The sequence below is a fragment of the Odocoileus virginianus genome, unplaced genomic scaffold (assembly GCF_023699985.2).
Source record: "Odocoileus virginianus isolate 20LAN1187 ecotype Illinois unplaced genomic scaffold, Ovbor_1.2 Unplaced_Scaffold_15, whole genome shotgun sequence".
Lineage (NCBI taxonomy): Eukaryota > Metazoa > Chordata > Mammalia > Artiodactyla > Cervidae > Odocoileus > Odocoileus virginianus.
This window is the reverse complement of record NW_027224277.1, coordinates 1,760,946-1,782,379: the sequence shown is the minus strand read 5'-3', so window position 1 is coordinate 1,782,379 and position 21,434 is coordinate 1,760,946. Positions and strand designations below refer to the sequence as shown.

Here is a 21,434-nt window from a genome sequence, read left to right as displayed (position 1 = left end):
CAGATTTTCAAAGGAACACTGAGTTGCTTTTGTCATCCAGGAGGGGAACATAGAACTTGACATTTAACTCTTCCCAACTTGAAGAGTTTGGTTTTTTTTAATCATTTCTGCTAGCAAAAGGAAGCTCAGATTACATGGCAGCATTGCTGTGAGAGGCTCCCGTTGCTGTTGTGCAGGTTGGCTGAGTTTCCATAAATGCTTTCCCTCTTCTTTTGGGCTGCTTCACAGGCTTCCACCCGTGTTTATCTGCATCCACCAGTTCTTCAGAAGGTGCTGATAGCTCAGTTGGTAAAGAATCTGCCTGCAATGCAGGAGACCCCGGTTCGATTCCTGGGTCAGGAAGATCCCCTGGAGAAGGGATAGGCTACCCACTCCAGTATTCTTGGGCTTCCCTTGTGGTTCAGCTGGTAAAGAATCCTCCTGCAATGCAGGAGACCTGGGTTCGATCCCTGGGTTGGGAAGATCCCCTGGAGGATCACAATATATAAATTCATTTCTTATAAGTGAATTTATAAATATAAATTCATTTCTTACTGAGGATTTTGTTCAAAACATTTTCAGAACACTTTTAATGAGGCTTATATGATGGTCATCCCTCTGTTACTGGATATGAAAGATGACATGAGAAAAGCCTGGATCCTGTACAGTGAAAGCAGAGGTTTAACCCTGGGCTTGGAGTCGAGGTAAGATGTCAGCCACTCTGCTGAGTGGGCCGAATAACTAGGTGCGGTAGGTGCATGGAGGCAGATAAAGGAGGAGGCCAAGAAAATCTGAATTTGTTCACTTCTTCTGTTCACTTGTTTGTATCAACGCTGCTGTAATGGCACCACGGGATTTGTAGTAATTTGGCTAATTTGTATTAAGATAAAGGTTCTATCATGTCCCTCAATGGAATCATGTCATTTGCAGAGAACAATCTTTTCCTATTCCCCCTCTACTCAAACCGATGTCAGAATATAGTTTCTCATTCCAGTTTTAGTCCTTTGACTCTTTCCCTTATGGTGGTTATCAGTATTTTCCAGTAAGACTTGTGATTGAAAAGCACTTAAAACTTTCAAGAATAGAAGATGAATGTGAAGTCAACCATCACTTTTAAATACAACTAAAGATTCTTACTCCTTGGAAGGAAAGTTATGACCAACCTAGGCAGCATATTAAAAAGCAGAGACATTACTTTGCCAACAAAGGTCTGTCTCGTTAAGGCTATGGTTTTTCCAATAGTCACATATGGATGTGAGAGTTGGACTATAAAAAAGCTGAGCACTGAAGAATTGATGCTTTTGAACTGTGGTGTTGGAGAAGACTCTTGAGAGTCCCCTGGACTGCAAGGAGATCCAACCAGTCCATCCTAAAGGAGATCAGTCCTGAGTGTTCATTGGAAGGACTGATGCTGAAGCTGAAACTCCAATACTTTGGCCACCTGATGCAAAGAGCTGACTCATTGGAAAAGACTCTGATGCTGGGAATGATTTATGAAGGCAGGAGGAGAAGGGGACGACAGAGGATGAGATGGTTGGATGGCATCACCGACTCAATGGACATGAGTTTGAGTAAGCTCCAGGAGATGGATGATGGACAGGGAAGCCTGGCATGCTGGAGTCCATAGGGTCGCAAAGAGTCAGACACGACTGAACTGAACTGAACTGAACTGATTCCTGGGAGACTGACATTACCTCCTAAACCAGATAGCAGAAATCCCCAGTGTTGCCACCAGGGGGGAAATGCCTGTTAATGCTTGGGAAGTCGTGTATGGGAAAGCCCGTGGATAAATTAATTCAGATTGGACTAACAAAAAAGGCAAGAAAAGCACAGACAGGAGTATCCCGCTTTTCCTTCTCTCATAAACATATTCTTACAGTAACATCCCGGGAGAAGGAAATGGCAGCCCACTCCAGTATTTTTGCCTGGAGAATCCCATGGATCCAGGAACCTGACAGGCTATAGTCCATGGGGTCGCAGAGAGTCAGACACCACTGAGCGACTAACACTACCTTAATGTAACTCTTTTAACAATCTCTCTCTTTTTAATTATTTTTTTAAAGACTTATTTGTTTGGCCATACTGGGGCTTAGTTGCAGCGTGTGGGATCTAGTTCCCTGACCAGGGATCAAACCCAGGCCCCTACATTGGGAGCGTGCAGTCTTAGCCACTGGGCCACCAGGGAAGTCCCACATAACAATCTCTTGTTTGGCTTCCTTTATTTGGCTACCCAGATACAGTATAAAGGATGAGAAGACAGTTAGACAGAAGGGATGTGTCTTTCCTCTGAGCTCAGCTCTTTGGTCTCTTGGCTGTGGATTCCCACGCAGGAAAGCACACTGCTTTCAGAAGATTGAAAGTTTGGCTGCCACCAACTCAACCTCCCTGCTAAATACTCTGTGTCCAAACTGAGACTAACCCTAGTTTAAAGGCCAGGGGCCAGGTCAGACATCACTGTCTTCTGCCACTGTCTTAATTTAGATAGATCGTTGATGGGAGCACCCCAAAACTGTCTCTGTATTTTTTTATTCTTTTCCTAATAGAGTTCAGAAATGAAAGAAATGGAGAAAAAGTATCTAACATTGGTATCCAAAAAACGGTCCCCAGCAAAAGATTGCTGGCTTTAAGAGGTTTGGGCCAATCTGTGTCATTATCAAATGGTTTTCCTTCTGTAAACAGTTTGTACACATTAGATGCAACAGAGTGTAAATATTTTTGCAGTACAAATAGAGGATATACTCTTTCTTGTTTTATCCACAAAAGGCTTTGATAGAGTTGGAAATCCTGAAATAGAAATGATCAAAGGAGCTCCAGGTGAAATTTTTTTCAGAGTACAGAGCTTCCCGTTTTTACCTTTTTAAAGCTGAGAAGTTAACACTAGGTGGCAGCAGAGACCCAGATTTGGTGAATCTGATCGCTTCCTAAGACTTCCTTTGAGTTTGCAGATAAAGGTTCAACCAGACGACCTATTTCTCCAGTTGTGAAAGAAATATCTGCTCCATTCATCTGGATGCATCGACCCAGGGACTGAACAGACTTATGCCATTGGAAAAGAACAGCTATTTGAAGTCCTGCCCATAACCTCCTCGACTGTGAATGTTTCTCACACATCATGGCACACTCTCTACCTGCCTCATTATGTCCTTTCACTCAAAGATCACTTTGGGTTGGCAAACATTTACTACATCTCAATACATTAATACTTAAGTAACAGATTTTTTTTAAAAGGCCTGGTTCTATTTTTCCACCCATCCACTTCACAGGTATCTTGTTCGGTTTCAGACACCGTGCTACCCTTTGTAGAAACACACTTGTTCATGAGACGTGATTCCTTCTATTTCATGATCTTACGTTTAGTGTGCAGTATGCTTATTGTAATGAGGGTTTTCTGGGTTAGAAATTTGGAGTGAAAAAAAAAAAGAAATTTGGAGTGGCGGGAATAGAGGCTGTGAATCTCAAGACCTGTGTTCCCACTGCAGCTTTTTAAAAAAAATTATTTATTTTTAATTGGAGAATAATTGCTTTACAATATTGTGTTGGTTTCTGCCATACATCAACATGAATCAGCCATAAGTATACATATGTCCCCTCCCTCTTGAACTTTATCCCGCTCCTCTAGATTGTCACAGAGCACCTTATTGAGCTCTCTGCATCATAGAGCAAATCTCCACTGGCTATCTAATTTTGCATATGTTTCACTGCTACTCTCTCAACTCATCCCATCCTCTCCTTAACAGAAGAGGCTCGTAACAGAAATATGTGAAGCAAATGAGTGTTAGGATTTGCTTTATGAAGACAATTTCATGAAATTCTCTAGAAAGACATTTTGCATATGAAGCACGTTGGACTGTTCCCTTACACAAAGAACTGTCTTCTCTCTCAATTATTTTTTCTTGAACCCCTCAGCCTTCTAGAGCTTCCCTTTATCTTCCCATGTCAGTAGAGTCACAGTGTAAGGGGTTTTGATTCAGTTGCAGCTGACTGTACCACAACTGGAAGTGATCAGTGAATCTAAGAGGAGTGTTAAAATACAGATGCTCAGGTGAATTTGAACTTCACTTGGAAGATATAAGTTGTTTATCTGAGGTTCAAAAAATTTTTTAAATTTTATTTATTTATTTGGCTGCTCTGGGTCTTAGTTGTAGCATGTGGGATCTAGCTCCCTGACCAGGGATCAAACCTGGGCCCCCTGCATTGGGAGCTCAGAGTCTTAGCCACTGGACCACCAGGGAAGTCCCTGAGGTTCAAATTTAAGTGGAGATCTTGTATTTTTGTTTGCTGAATCTGGTGATCCTTGCATAGGGTCATGCTTGAATTATACCCTGAATTATTCCCAGCTGCTGGCTCCAGTGGGCCTCTGACTCTGGGCGTGGGATGCCATCTTTCCAGATCTCTACCAGCTCTGACTCTGGGGCCTCACCTGGAATCTGTTCCTCATGGCTTCTTCTTTGTATCACCTGTCCGTAATGAGGTCTTAAAGTCCAGTAGCCAATATACCAAAGGAAAGATACCTAGTGTCTCACTAGTTATCTGGGAAATCCAAGTTAAGATGGATTTGGTGAGACGGCACACAGTGGTAAGAGCCTGGGCCTTGTGGCCAGATTGCATGGATTGCATCTCAGCTTGCCTCTATCCTTGGCACTGTGCTTCAGTTTCTTCCTCGTAAAGTATGAGTAGCAGTACTTACCCCAATGGGATTATTTTGAACAACGTGTTTCTAAATTTCCAGTATTGCTTCAGAGTTCATTATGCTCCGGCAGAGTTCTTTCTGCTCTCCTGGCAGGGTCTCCTGAAGAATTAGGGGATTCATGTGCTGTGTGTGCCTAGTTGCTCAGTTGTGTGCGACTGTTTGCGACCCCATGGACTGTATCCTGCCTGGCTTCTCTGTCCATGGGGATTCTCCAGGCGAGAATACTGGAGTGTGTAGCCATTCCCTCCTCCAGGGGATCTTCCCAACCCAGGGATCGAACCCAGGTCTCTCACGTTGCAGGCAGATTCATTACTATCTGAGCCACCAGGGAACCCCTGGCTCCCTAATAATCAGCTCCCCCACCACAGTTTACCTTGAAACCCTCAGGACTCAATTCATTATGTTCTATAGCCTTGTTTATGCCAACACAGAAAGTTAATAAATGTATTTCACTCAGTCAGATGATCAAGGTGAACAGCGACAGTGATGAGTCATGTTGACAGTGTGATATGATAATGTGAGGAATTTTACCTGTATGGCCATCCTCTCCCAAATTCATATCCCCAGTCTTGTTATGAGAAAAACATCAGACAGATCCCAGCTGACGAACATCCTATGAAATACCTGGCCAGGACCCCTCAAAATTGTCAAGGTCATCAAACGCAAGGAAACTGAAAAACTGTCACAGCCCAGAGAAGCCCAAGGAGATATGATGACTAAGTATAACTGTAACTTGGGATTCTGGGTGGGAGCCTGAAATAGAAAAAGGACATTTGGGAAAAACTAAGGAGATCTGAGTAAAGTATGGACTTAGTTAATAATAATGTGTCAGTCAGTACTGGTTTATTCATTGTGACAAATGTACCATATTAATGTGTGGTGTTAACAAATAAGGAACCTGTGTGTGGGGTGGATGGGAACCATCTGTAGTAACTTTGCAATTTTTCTGTAAGTCTAAGTCTCTTCTAAAATCAAGAGGTTATTTAGGGACTTTCGTGGCCATCCGCCGGTTAAGACTCCGCATTTCCAATGCGAGAGATGTGCGTTCAATCCCTAGTCAGGGAAGTAAGATCCCACATGCTTTGTAGCCACAAAAAAGAAAAAAATATGATCTAAAATAAAAATGTTATTTAAATGATTTCTGTAAGGAATTTTAAATTTCTGTTAGTGGGAGTAATAACTTTCCTCCAAAACTATTCATAAGACGTAAGACACAGTTTGAAGATGTACTGTATTCCCTTTTCTACCAGTCTCTTCTTAAGACTGCCTGTTTTACATGCACATACAATACACATTGTCATCATCATGATTTCATATGACATGTGCTGACATTTCTAAATAATTGAATTAATTCCTTAAGTAATCTTGATAGTTCCCTCAATTCTTAGTTTGACATTTTAAGATCAAAGAGTCATCAGAAGAGAATTCTCTAATGGTCCAGTAGTTAGGACTCCTCACTGAGGGGGCAGGTTCAATCCCTGGTTGGGGAACTAATATCCTGCAAGCTACATGGCATGGCCAAAAAGTAAAATAAAAAATAAATGTATTGAAAAAAAAAAGTAGTCAGAAAATAACTTCCAAGCACTGTTTAGTATATAGTCTCAGTATATATTAATAATTAATCTTTCCAATGTAGGCTGCAGAGCCAATTAATCACTCTTAGAAATAAGGATAAATTTTTGAAATTTCCCTGTTAATACCTTGATTATATTTAGTTGAATCACTGAGTTCAGAAATGGCAGAACCTTGCACTCATGGTGGACTGGCGTACACACAAACACACAGGAAATATTTTTCCACCTATCAGACTGGCAAAGATCAAACATTGAAAAAAAGACCCAATGTTGGCTAGCATGTGAGAAAGCATGCAGCATTATATAACATGAATGGGAGTGGCAATTGGTGCAATCTTATTAGAAAACAATTTGTCAGTAGCTTTCAAACTGTTTGCTCCCCAACCCTTAGACTCAATTTCATTTTTAGGAGTTTATTCCACAGATACAGTTACACAAATGCACGAAAATGCTTGTATGAGAATGTTTATTTTCACATTATTTATTATAGTGGAAAGAAATTAGACAACCCAAATACTCATCAATAAGGGACTGATTAAATTGCGCTGTGTTCATATGGTGTAATATTATGCCACCACTGGAAAAATGGGTATATCTTTCCTTTTCTCCTTTGCTTTTCACTTCTCTTCTTTTCACAGCTATTTGTAAGGCCTCCTCAGACAGCCATTTTGCTTTTTTGCATTTTTTTTCTTGGGGATGGTCTTGATCCCTGTCTCCTGTACAATGTCATGAGCCTCCATCCATAGTTCATCAGGCACTCTATCAGATCTAGTCCCTTAAATCTATTTCTCACTTCTACTGTACAATCATAAGGGATTTGATTTAGATACCTGAATGGTCTAGTGGTTTCCCCACTTTCTTCAATTTAAGTCTGAATTTGGCAATAAGGAGTTCATGATCTGAGTCACAGTCAGCTCCCAGTCTTGTTTTTGCTGACTGTATAGAGCTTCTCCATCTTTGGCTGCAAAGAATATAATCAATCTGATTTCAGTGTTGACCATCTGGTGATGTCCATGTGTAGAGTCTTCTCTTGTGTTGCTGGAAGAGGGTGTTTGCTATGACCAGTGCGTTCTCTTGGCAAAACTCTATTAGCCTTTGCCCTGCTTCATTCTGTACTCCAAGGCCAAATTTGCCTGTTACTCCAGGTGTTTCTTGACTTCCTACTTTTGGATTCCAGTCCTCTATAATGAAAAAGACATGTTTTTGGGGTGTTAGTTCTAAAAGATCTTGTAGGTCTTCATAGAACCTTTCAACTTCAGCTTCTTCAGCATTACTGGTTGGGGCATAGACTTGGATTACCGTGATATCTAATGGTTTGCCTTGGAAACGAATGGAGATCATTCTGTCATTTTTGAGATTGCATCCAAGTACTGCATTTCGGACTCTTTTGTTGACTATGATGGCTACTCCATTTCTTCTAAGGGATTCTTGCCCACAGTAGTAGATATAATGGTCATCTGAGTTAAATTCACCCATTCCAGTCCATCTTAGTTTGCTGATTCCTAGAATGTCGACATTCACTCTTGCCATCTCCTGTTTGACCACTTCCAATTTGCCTTGATTCATGGACCTAACATTCCAGGTTCCTATGCAATATTGCTCTTTATAGCATCGGACCTTGCTTCTATCACCAGTCACATCCACAACTGGGTATTGTTTTTGCTTTGGCTCTGTCTCTTCATTCTTTCTGGAGTTATTTCTCCACTGATCTCCAGTAGCATATTGGGCACCTACTGACCTGGGGAGTTCATCTTTCAATGTCCTATCTTTTTGCCTTTTCATACTGTTCATGGGGTTCTCAAGGAAAGAATACTAAAGTGGTTTGCCATTCCCTTCTCCAGTGGACCACATTCTGTCAGATCTCTTCACCATGACCCTCCCATCTTGGGTGGCCCCACATGGCATGGCTTAGTTTCATTGAGTTAGACAAGGCTGTGGTCCATGTGATCAGATTGGCTAGTTGTCTGTGATTGTGGTTTCAGTCTGTCTGCCCTCTGATGCCCTCTCTCAGTGCCTACCGTCTTACTTGGGTTTCTCTTACCTTGGACGTGGGGTATCTCTTCACGGCTGCTCCAGCAAAGCACAGCCACTGCTCCTTACCTTGGACGTGGGGTAGCTCCTCTAGGCCATTCCTGTACCACGCAGCTGCGCTCCTGTGGAAACATATTCCCATTTGAATGCAGAATTCCAAAGAATAGCAAGAAGAGATAAGAAAGCCTTCCTCAGCAATCAATGCAAAAAAGTAGAGGAAAGCAATAGAATGGGAAAGAGATCTCTAGAGATCTCTTCAAGAAAATTAGAGATACCAAGGGAACATTTCATGCAAAGATGGGCTCAATAAAGGACAGAAATGGTATGGACCTCATAGAAGCAGAAGATATTAAGAAGAGGTGGCAAGAATATACAGAAGAACTGTACAAAAAATATCTTCATGACCCAGATAATCACTATGGTGTGATCACTCACCTAGAGCCAGACATCCTGGAATGTGAAGTCAAGTGGGTCTTAGGAAACATCACTACAAAGCTAGTGGAGGTGATGGAATTCCCATTGAGCTATTTCAAATCCTGAAAGATGATGCTGTGAAAGTGCTGCACTCAATATGCCAGCAAATTTGGAAAACTCAGCAGTGGCCACAGGACTGGAAAAGTTTCATTCCAATCCCAAAGAAAGGCAATCCCAAAGAATGCTCAAACTACTACACAGTTGCACCTCATCTCACACGCTAGTAAAGTAATGCTCAGAATTCTCCAAGCCAGGCTTCAGCAATACATGAACCGTGAACTTCCAGATGTTCAAGCTGATTTTAGAAAAGGCAAAGGAACCAGAGGTGAAATTACCAATATCCACTGGATCATTGAAAAATCAAGAGAGTTCCAGAAAAACATCTACTTCTGCTTTATTGACTATGCCAAAGCCTTTGACTGTGTGGATCACAATAAACTGTGGAAAATTCTGAAAGAGATGGGAATACCAGACCACCTGACCTGCCTCTTGAGAAATCTGTATGCAGGTCAGGAAGCAACAGTTAGAACTAGACATGGAACAACAGACTGGTTCCAAATAGGAAAGGAGTACGTCAAGGCTGTATATTGCCACCCTGCTTATTTAACTTATATGCAGAGTACATCATGAGAAATGCTGGGCTGGAAGAAGCACAAGCTGGAATCAAGATTGCTGGGAGAAATATCAATAACCTCAGATATGCAGATGACACCACCCTTATGGCAGAAAGTGAATAAGAACTAAAGAGCCTCTTGATGAAAGTGAAAGAGGAGAGTGAAAAAGTTGGCTTAAAGCTCAACATTCAGAAAACTAAGATCATGGCATCCAGTCCCATCACTTCACGGGAAATAGATGGGGAAACAATGGAGACAGTGACAGACTTCATTTTTTTGTGCTCCAAAATCACTGCAGATGGTAATTGCAGCCATGAAATTAAAAGACACTTGCTCCATGGAAGAAAAACTATGACCAACCTAGACAGCATATTTAAAAACAGAGACATTACTTTGCCAACAAAGGTCTATCTATGGTTTTCCTGGTAGTCATGTATGGATGTGAGAGTTGGGCTGTGAAGAAAGCTGAGCGCTGAAGAATTGATGCTTTTGAACTGTGGAGTTGGAGAAGACTCTTGAGAGTCCCTTGGACTGCAAGGAGATCCAACCAGTCCATCCTAAAGATCAGTCCTGGGTGTTCATTGGAAGGACTGATGTTGAAGCTGAAACTCCCAGTACTTTGGCCACCTGATGCGAAGAGCTGACTCCTTGGAAAAGACCCTGATGCTGGGAAAGATTGAGGGCAGGAGAAGAAGGGGACGACAGAGGATGAGATGGTTGGATGGCATCACCGACTCAATGGACATGAGTTTGGGTAAACTCCAAGAGTTGGTGATGGACAGGGAGGCCTGGTGTGCTGTGGTTCATGGGGTCACCAAGAGTCAGACATGACCGAGTGACTCAACTGAGCTGAACTGGAAAAATATAGATGCAGATTGTATGTGCTACTGTACATATTATTAAGTGAAAGAACATACTGACAAACTAGGTATTGAATGTGGTCCTATTTCTGTTTTATTTTTTCTGGAAGGATACACTGTTTTTTGTTTTTTATGCAAGGCTATTTACTGAATATTTGTGAGGGTGAAATAGAAAAATTAATTTATATTAAATAGAAGAATGTACCAACATACTTTGGTAGAACCTTTGAAAATGAAATTTTGAAAGAATATAGAAAAATATCACAATAGGGCAATTGACTATAATTTTTAAAGTTATGAGAAAAACAGGATGTCAAGTAAATATTATGTAATATGTGATACATACACAAAGTGCATATTAATTTTTTTGACATCATTAGAGCTGTATGTTGAGATTATGATATCCGTATTCTCCTTGCTCTCTCTTTTTAAACTTTTTACTTTGTATTGGAGCACAGAGGACTAACAATGCTGTGGTGGTTTCAGGTGAACAGCAAAGGGACTCAGTCATATGTGTATCCATTCCTGGGTGGCGCTGGTGGTAAAGCATCCACCTGGCAATGCAGGAGGCATAATCCCTGGGTCGGGAAGATCCCCTGGAGGAGGGCATGGCAACCCTCTCCAGTGTTTTTGCCTGGAGAATCCCATCAACAGAGGATCCTGGTGGGCCACCGTCCATAGGGTCACAAAGAATTGGACAGGACTGAAGCAACTTAGCAGCAGCAGCATTCTCCCCCAAACTCCCCTCCCATGCAGGCTGCCACAGAATTGGGCAGAGTTCTGTGTGCTATATACAGTAGGTCCTTATTGGTTATCCATTTTAAGTATAGCAGTGTGTATATGTCTGTTCCAAGCTCATTGGCTGTCTTTTCCTCCCATCTGGAAGGACACACTATTAGAAGGAATGTTCTCTAGAGAATAGGCCAGGAGTGGCTTGGAATGGAAAATAATTTTTCTTTTTATTTTTAGTTTTTTGGACTATTTGATTTTTTTATGTTACTTTGACTTTTTAATGTACCAAAAAACAAGCTTAAATATTATAAAGCTTCTCTGTCAAAAACAAAACAAGCAACTTTTTTAAATATAAAAGAGAAGTTTTAGTTGGCAGCTCTGTGCTTGACTGAGAAGAATTTTGTGTATTGGAGACAGCTGGGAGCAAATGACTTTAGTTCCTCAATTTTGTCTTAAACAAGATCAAATCTCTCTCTCTTCTTACTCTTTATGATTGTCTTTTGAGACTGTTTGGGGAAAAGAGTCAAGTTTTCTTCAGCGGCATGATCATTTCAAGAATTGTAACATAAATGATGCCAAAACTCTTTAGGGAAGGACTTTCAAAATCTGACTTTAGTCAGATTAGCTATAGCTGGGGGAAAATGTTTGCATGGCTCAGAAAGGTACATACTCAAAGAATAGGTGTGTACATTACAAGCGTCCTATTGAGCAGATTTATTACTAGGTAAATTCTGTGGGTGTGTTTCATGTTTCAGATGCGGTATCAGTTTGTTCTCAGTAATTGGCCTGAAGTAATTAACTTGAAGGTTAATAACTTTATTAATAGGCAGTGACTACTAAAGTCAGGTTTTGAAAGTCCTTCCCTAGAGAGTTTTGACATCATATATGTTACAATTCTTGAAATGGTCATACTGCTGAAGAAAACTTGACTCTTCTTCCCAAATAGTCTGGAAAGACAATCATAAAGAGTAAGAGGAAAGAGAGATTTGATCTCAGACAGGCTAGCTGAAATTTGAATTCAAGAAGTTTGGAGCAATTTGGAGCCAATAATGATAATATATTAAGTATAAAAGACATGATCAAGAGCTTGTATTTATGGGAGTATTCTTAATTTTGTAAAACAAACCAAAAAAAGCACATACACACATTTAAAATCGTGGGCTACAATTCCATTTCCCACCCTAGTCCCTCTGCCTTCGGGCTGCTGGGTGTAGTGAGGACTCGGGTCTCCAGCCTTGGGGAGGTGCTTGGCAGCAGCCCCACAGGCTCCCTGGCCCCGAGAGAGGGTAGGGTTAGGGGGTGAGCAGGTAGGCTGGGTGGGCGTGCTGCTCCCTCACTCGTGCCAACTCTTTTTGTCTCCATGGACTCACCAGGCTCCTCTGTCCATGGGATTCTCTAGGTAAGAATACTGGAGTGGGTTGCCATTTCCTCCTCCAGGGGATCTTCCCAACCCAGGGATCAAACCCACATCTCTTGAGTCTCCTGCATTGGCAGGCAGATTCTTTACTGCTGCACCGCCTAAGCTGAGTGGGGGCATTTACCTAAAAGAGTGATTAGTAGTGGTTAAAAGCAAGGGGAAATAGAGATTGGAGGGGCAACCACTAAATCCACTCACTGTGGGAAGCAGTCATGAATGACGGTTGACTTACGAGTATGTATTTGGGTGCAGGAGCCTTTGTTTTTATTTTTTTTAAATAAGGAAATGTTTTTAAGTTGTGATTCTTTTTTGAAAAATATTTATTTTTATCTATTTATTTGGCTACACCACCTTAGTTGGATTTCCTTGGTGGCTCAGATAGTAAAGAATCTGCCTGCATCCTTGGCAATGTTGTTGAAAATCAATACTATAAATGTGAAACTTATTTCTGAATTTTCAGTTCTGTTCCATTAATCTCATCTCTGTCTTTTTGTGTAAACCTCTGCCACTGCCTTGAGATTTCACTATAGAACTATAATAAATCTTGAAATCAGTTATTAAGTTCTCCAACTTTTCTCTTTTTAAATCTTGTTATTCCAGGTCATTTGCATTTCCATGTAAATTTTAGAATTAGCTTGTATATTGTTTTTAAGAATAAGCTTGATGGGATTTTGATTTGGATTATATTTAATATATAGATCATAGCAGCCTTTGTTGTAACAGCCTCAAACTGGACAATACACAAATGTCTATTCTATCCAAAGATTAATGAATAAACAAATGGTGATATATCCATATGGTGGAATACAGCTCAACAAGAAATAGAAATAAACTTTTGAGACATGCATGCAAAAACATGGCTGAATCTCAAAATCATTAAGATGAATAAAAGAATCCAGACCCCCCCAAAAAAAAAAGAATCTGCCTGTAATGTAGGAGACTTGGGTTCAAACCGTGGGTTGGGAAGATTCCCTGGAGTAGGAAATGGCAGCCCACTCAAGTTTTCTTGCCTGGAGAATTCCATGAACAGGAGCCTGGTGGGTTACAGTCCATGGGATCCGCAGAGTCAGACACAATGGAGCGACTAACTCTTTCTTTCAGACCTTAGTTGCAGCATACAGGTTCTTTAGTTGTGGCATGTAGGATTTGGCTCCCCGACCAGGGATAGAAGCCATGTGCCCTGCACTGGAAGTGCGGAGTCTTAGCCACTGGACCACCAGGGAAGTCCAGGATCCATGCTTTTAAAGGTTGTTTAAAGGTTAACAGTTTTAAAGGTTGTTTTTTCTAGTTTTATATTGAGATATAATTGACTCTATGTGTTTAAGGTGACCAGCCTAATGATTGACTTACATATGTCATGAAATTATCATTACAGTAAGTTGAGTATCAATCTCATTTAGATACAAAATCAAATAATAGAAAAAAATTTTTTTCTTGTAATGAAAACCCAGGATTTACTCTCTTAACTTGCATATATAACCTTCAGTTCAGTTCAGTTGCTCAGTTGTGTCCGACTCTTTGTTATACATAACATATAACTGTTAATTATTTTTGTCACGTTGTACATTACATCCCTGGTACTTGTTTGCCTTGGGGCTTCCTTGGTGGCTCAGTGGTAAAGAAGCCACCCGCCAGGGCAGGAGACGCAGGCTCAGTCCTTGGGCTGGGAAGATCCTGTGCAGAAGAGCGTGGCGACCTACTTCAGTATTCCTGCCTGGGAGACCCCATGGACAGAACAGCCTGGTGCGCTGCAGGGATCACTTGGGGTCCCAAAGAGTCGGACATGACTTAGCGCTAAACAACAACAGCTTATTTGTCTTATATCTGGTTTTAAAGTTTTAAAGAAAACCCCTATCTATACTGTTCAGCTGAAGATCATCAAAACCACACTTGTAGGTGAACACGCTGGGATTATTTTCTTGCAGAGAGGGAGACTTCTCACCCTGGGTCCTGGGGCGTCTTGGTGACAGGCTGCTCCAAGGACCCTCTTACAGGATTTGCACTTGTGTTACGTGATTTTGATGTGAGTTCATGGAAGTGGAGGTTTGCTCTCGGTTGGGTGTTTTGTTCCTGTCAAAAGCAAGGATAATTCTATGATTTGCTACATTAATAAAACGTAATGAGGGGGAGGAGAGGCCAGAGTGAGGCTCTACCTGGTAAATCTTAGTTCGCTGACCAGAAGTTGAACCTACTCCCCCTGCATTTGAAGCATGGAATCTTAACCACTGGGCGTGCAAGAAAGTCCCTAATGCCACTTTCAAAGTAACCAAGATTTTATCTACTCAGTCAAATCCTTAGCAACTTGGTATCTTTTCTTATTCTCAAGAGATTTTTTTTTGTTTTTAACTAATGGTATATAAAAGGGCCACAGGGCAAAATGTTTTCCGTCAGTATCTTAATGATCCCTTAAACTTTAATCAAGGGTCATATAATAATCAGATGACAGCAAGAAAGGAACACAAGACAAACAAAAACACGTTATGATGCTATGCATTTTCTGTTACATGTATATATCTATAAATGCATCGAGGACTTTCTGGAAGGACACACGTTAAACCAATAGCTATGGTTACCTTAAAACAGCAGGGAGACCAAGACTGGCAGTGATAATCACAGGGAACCTCACTTTTTAAAAAAGAGACTATTTTTAGTCTCCAGTTCACAGCATAGTTGAGTGGAATGTACAGAAAGTTCCCATATGCCTCCTTTGCCACACAGACATTACCAGCGTCCCCCACCAGAGTGATGCATTTACTACAAACAATGAACCTACACTGACAACATGTTATTGTGAAGGCATGCAAATTTATATTCTATTGGGTCATAATTAATATTCTATTTGTTACATGTTCATGCCTCAGTTTTTCTTAAATACCTCCCTTTAAAAACGTTTTTAAAAATTTTCAAATATTTACAAAGGTAGGATAGTATAATGAACTCTCACATACTCCTCACCAGCTTTCACAGTTGTCAACACCCACCTATCCCATTTTTATCTCTATTCTTGACACCCTACCCCTCCCACCTTGCCACAGGATTGAAGCCAATCTCAGACATCATATTGTTTCATCAATAACACTTCAGTATGTATCTTTAAAAGATAAAAATTCTCTTGTGTAAGCCAGCCACCGTATTTAAAACTTCTAACACTGATTCCTAAATATTCAGTTAGTTTTCAAATTTCCTAAATTTTGTCACAGATGTTTGTTCAAATCAGGATCCAAACACTTTATTGCTATGTCTCTTAAGTCTCTTGTAATCTGATAGGATCTATAGGTTTCCTCCCTTTTTCATCCTTGCAATTTTTCTGTCAAAGAACAAATTGTTTTTTCTTCCAATCATCAAATGAAGTATTGTCTCTTTGCAAATTATCTGTAGAAGGACATATGTCCTAGAGAGTTTTCTACACTCTAGATTTTGCCAATTGTATTCATTCTATTTCTTGTGAGTTGGTAGTTAGATTTAGAGTAGGGTTTCCGGATAAAATACAGGAAAGTGAAGTCGCTCAGTCATGTCTGACTCTTTGCAACCCTGTGGACTGTAGCCTACCAGGCTCCTCCGTCCATGGGATTCTCCAGGCAAGAATACTGGAGGGGGTTGCCATTTTCCTTCTCCAGGGGATCTTCCCGACCCAGGATTGAACCCGGGTCTCCCACATTGCAGGCAGATGCTTTACCCTTAACTAAACAATATTTTTTAGTGTAAAAGTGCTCACTTGTGCAATATTTTATCATTTTGTATTTTTATTTGCTAAGTTTGACAACCATAATCTAGAGTTACCACATTTAGGCCTGGGTTTTTGGCAAGAATACATTCAATTTAATGTTGGGTATTTCTATTAGGAGACACATAAGATCTGGTTGTTTCTCTTTTTTGTGACGTGAGGGAATGATGCAGGGGTTCATATTTATATTACCATTTATATTAAAACTATTTCTCACCATAGTCAGTTAGATGCATCCCTTGTTAAGACAGCCGCTCAGCTTTTTACTTGATGATTTTAGGCAACTAATGATCACTGCCGAGAATAATTTATTAGGGCTTGCAGAATATTTATTCCAGGTCTATCATTCCTTCTGCATTCATAAGCTGGTATTATTCTGTAAAGAACTTACTCTTCTGTACAGTTTATGTAGGAAAGCTAAGCTTTTTCCTTACAGCAGAATTTTGCAAGCATCTTCGAGAGAGCCTTACAAATCTAACAATAAAATCTTGCTAAGGATTTAGATAACTCTTACAAATCCAGTAAATCAAAATATACATTCAGTAAGGTAAAATTTTCTAAGCATTTCTAGATGTTAAAAATCAAACATATACCTTTAGAAAATCAGAACTCTTCAGCATTTGAATGTTGACAGCACACTTAAATTAGTTAAATCTTCCTAAGGCTTACAATTAAAGATTTTAAATTGTCTGGTATATCAGATTATCTGAAATGGTTGAAACCACCGAAAACTGAATAAAGTTTCTAAAAAGAAGCACAATAGTCATACAACTTTTCACACCAGATTTGACACAGTTTATATTAAAACTATTTCTCACCATCTATATGTTTATTACTTATGGCTTTCTAGAATTGCAGACTCACCACTTAAGGGGGTCTGAGTAAGTATTGTCAGCTTCCTGTCACAGCTGAGAGTGGTTCAGGGTAACAGGCCAGGAAAGGCAGCCGGAACTTCCAAGGGTGGGAGCTTGGATCCACCAAACCCCATATGGCCAAGCCCTGGCCTGTGTCTGGCTCTCAAGTCCACATCTTCAAATTGCAGTTAATTATTGATTTGTTAATCCAGAGCATCATACATTCTTGGCCATCTGTCAAATTTCATCGTCGCAAATCTTTACTTTCTGATGTAGGTAGATGGAATTTGGCAACACTTCCCATCCTCCCCCGGTGGGCTATAGCCAGTTTTCCTGCTGCCTGTTAAGAACTCATTGGATTCTGCACTTTTTGCTTCTATATCCACCCATCAGCACCCATTTCATGGTTTGTTTGTTAACAGGTCAACCTTAGAACTCTAGATGAAATGTGAAAAGTGTCCCCAGGTCAAGTATCTCATCCTTACTGATATTTTTCAGGTAAAGAAATAACCGCAGAGAATTTTTTTAAACTAATTTATTTATTTGGCTGTGTCGAGTCTTAGTTGCAGCACTGGGGATCTTTGGTCCTCATTGCAACATGTGGGTTCTTGAGTTGTAGCACGTGAACTCTTGGTTGCGGCATGTGGGATCTAGTTTCCTGACTGAGGTCAAACCTGGGTCCCCTGTGTTGGGAGCGGGAGTCTTAGCCACTGGACCCCCAGGAATGTCCCCACCACTGAGAAAGTAAGCAGATGTTTCTTGTGAAACTTGTTTCAAGTTTTCAGCTGAGAGGACAAGACTATAATTCAGGACTACTTTTCCACTGTTACTAGGTTAGGCGTAGGCACTCTGTGACCTGGATGCTGATGTTGGTTGTTCATCTTAATTGTCTCAGACTCTATCTAGCCCCCATCTCACCTCTTATTCTTCCATTTCTTCATGTCTATGGGTAAAAGATCACTGAAAACACATGAGCTCGCTTACAAAGATACTGTGGTGCAACAAATTGATTGTGACATCTGCACACCTTGAACACAGAAAATCTCTTTTTAGGCATTGTTCACTCAGTCATATAAAATGCTGACGTCCACTGACCTTGGATATTGGATGGCTTTGAGACATTCAGGTAAAGATATTGTTTAAAATAACCTGTATTATTTCCCCTTACTATTAAGCAACAAATTTACAATCTAAAGATGGATATTAATACTATCTCTCAACTCTCCTACCCCATTTCTGTTGTTGATTTGTCTTTGTTTTATAGAAACATTTGCAGTTTCTATTGCATTTGAAACAGTAGTCTGTTCTGGAGACTCATAAGTGTAAAATAATTTTATATACTTACCTAATTCTATATTAACTAGCTTTAAAAATTCAATACTTATTTGAAAGCAGAATGAAAGGGAGTTCCCTGGCCGTCCAAGGGTAGGACTGCTAGGGCCTCAGTTTCATCCCCAGTGAAGGACCTAAGATCTCACAAGCCACACAGCCAAAAATAAATAAATAAATATAAAGGGCAGAATGGGAGGTAGAATCTACATAAAGGCATTTTAGCTTGGGGCATTTATTATTTTCATAGGGGTGACTTAAAAATGGTTTTTTAAATCTTTATGATTGTAAAAGCTTCCTTTTCCTCATGGACTATGTTCTTTTTTTAAGACTTTGTCATTAGGAATGTTGTGTAATCTTGAGAGTATAGTTGGAAATATTCCAAAGGATGAAACCAGCCATACCTTGGCTAGTTCATAGGGCAGAGAAGTCATAAGCAACCAGTGTCCCTAGCCCTATCAAGTGATAGTTACACATCTCAACCCTGGAGGGATTTTGAAAACCCTCAGAGGTTCCCATGGTTGGTTAGCTCTGGCTACTTGAATGCCATATTGGGCAACAAATTCTCACCTAATAAAATCAAGACCAAAACTAAAATTCCATTTTCTATTCATTTTTAAGGGCTTCCCTGGCAGCTCAGTAGTAAAGAATCTGCCTGCCAATGCAGGAGACATGGGTTTAATCCCTGGGTTGGAAAGATACCCCTGGAGAAGGAAATGGCAACCCACTCCAGTATCCTTGCTTGGGAAATCCCGTGGCCAGAGGGCTACCATCCATGGGGTTGCAAAGAGTCCAACCTAACAACCTATAGTTGCAAATTTAGTGACTCAAAAACAACAGCACATTCATTTGTAGAAGCATTATTATAGACAATTTACAGTATAATATCTTACTGTTAGGCTGAATTATGCCCCCACCCTCTGCCCAAGATATACATATCCTAATCCTCCATTTTTATCACCTAATCACTTTCTAAACTCCCATTGCCTAATACCATCCCATTGGGGATTTCAACCTATGAATTTGGGGAAGGGACACAGACATTCAGTCTACGCTACATGGTAAGAGAGACTTTGGAGATGTTATTAAATCGAGGATCTTGGATAGATTATTCTGGATTAACCAGTCGAGTCCAAGGTAAACACAGGAGTCCTGAGAGAGGCAGTAGGGTCAGAACAGAGAAGAGGTGTGAAGCTGGAATCAGATGTTGCAGTGATATGCTTTCCAGATGGAGGAAGGGACCACAAGCCAAGAAAGACAGGCGGCCTCTAGAAGCTGGAACGGGCAAGGAAACATTCTCATGTAGAGTCTGCAGAATAAATAGGGCTCTGCCAAAACATTGATTTTTAGCCACGAAGATCCATTCTTGGACTTCTGACCTCCAGATTTACATGATAATAAATTTGTATTATGTTAAGATAAGTGAATATTTTTTAAAATAGGTAAAATTAAAAGCATTGTTGCAAGTTTTCCCCCTGACCCAGAAAATAAAGGATGAGGTCACTGAAGCAAGGGCAAGAGGGCATAAGAGCTCCAAACACCACAGAAGGTGGACAACCCTGTTTGACTATAGCCTGACCAGCTCTTAAAAGGAGGAATTAATGACCAAGGACATTGAAAACAGGAAGAGTTTACAAAAGTTAGAGCTTTAGCCAGGATCACTGGCTGTGCAGCTAAGCAGTTGGTACTGATAAAGTGAAAGTGACTCTTGCTGCCTTAGAAAAATGATGGTAGTTACTCAAGGTTTACTTTCTTGGGTGGAATAAATCTTCATGATTCTTTCTCTAAGTCTGTATAACTCTTTTAAATGTTCCAGTACTTTTAAAGTCAGTTCTTTATGTGTGTGTGTTGAAGTTGCTCAGTTGTGTCCAACTCTTTGCAATCCCATGGACTGTAGCCTACCAGGCTCCTCCGTCCATGGGATTTTCCAGGCAAGAGTACTGGAGTGGGTTGCCATTTCCTTCTCCAGAGGATCTTCCCCACCCAGGGATTGAACCTGGGTCTCCTGCATTGTAGGCAGACGCTTTACCATCTGAGCTACCAGGAAAGATAATATAAGAAGGTTTAAATAAATCAACTATGAGAACTTTTGTGTTAATTTTATATCCTGCAACTTTACTGTATTCATTGATTAGCTCTAGTAATTTTCTGGTAGAGTCTTTAGGGTTTTCTATGTAGAGGATCATGTCATCTGCAGAGAGAGTTTCACTTCTTCTTTTCCTATCTGGATTCCTTTTACTTCTTTTTCTGCCCTGATTGCTGTGGCCAAAACTTCCAAAACTATGTTGAATAGTAGTGGTGAGAGTGGGCACCCTTGTCTTGTTCCTGATTTCAGGGGAAATGCTTTCAATTTTTCACCATTGAGGGTGATGCTTGCTCTGGGTGAGAACTTTTGATAAGGGTGAAAGAGGAGAGTGAAAAAGCTGGCTTAAAACTCAACATTCAAAAAACTAAGATCATGACATCTGGTCCCATCACTTCATGGCAAATAGAAGGGGAAAAAGTGGAAGCAGTGACAGATTTTATTTTCTTGGGCTCCAAAATCACTGCCATGAAATTAAAAGATACTTGCTCCTTGGAAGGAAAGCTATGACAAACCCAGACAGCATATTAAAAAGCAGAGGTATCACTTTGCTATCAGCAGTCCATATTGTCAAAGCTATGGTTTTTCCTGTAATCATGTACGAGTTGGATGTGAGAGTTGAACCATAAAGAAGGCTAAGCGCCGAAAGTTGATGCTTTTGAATTGTGGTGCTGGAGAAGACTCTTGAGAGTCTCCTTGGACAGCAAGGAGATCAAACCAGTCAATCCTAAAGGAAATCAACCCTGAATATTCATTGGAAGGACTGATGCTGAAGCTCCAATACTTTGGCCACCTAATGTGAAGAGCAACTCATTGGAAAAGACCCTGGTGCTGGGAAAGATTGAGGGCAGGAGGAGAAGGGAGTGGCAGAGGATGAGATACTAGGGGAGCCTGGTGTGCTGCGGTCCACGGGGTTGTAAAGTGTCAGACACGAGGGAGCAACTGAATGACAACAACAGCTATGAGAAGCCATAAAATAAATGAAATTGTAATCTTTGAATGCAATTGAGGACAAATCCTGGACTATTGCCGCTCCACGTGCAAGCAAAACACCCTTGTAAGGCATTATATGG

General features: G+C 40.6%; 1 long non-coding RNA gene and 1 other non-coding gene across 2 annotated transcripts in view; one reads left to right on the top strand and one right to left on the bottom strand.

Moving 5' to 3' along the window:
• Positions 1-477: 477 nt before the first annotated feature.
• Positions 478-21,434, top strand: part of LOC139033534 (uncharacterized) — a 34,428-nt gene continuing 13,471 nt past the window's right edge. The window contains exon 1 of the long non-coding RNA XR_011486082.1: positions 478-683. This is a non-coding gene — a long non-coding RNA (uncharacterized lncRNA). The remainder of the gene's footprint in view (positions 684-21,434) is intronic.
• Positions 20,254-20,325, bottom strand: TRNAC-ACA (transfer RNA cysteine (anticodon ACA)). The gene has a single exon. It is a non-coding gene; the product is annotated as a tRNA-Cys (tRNA).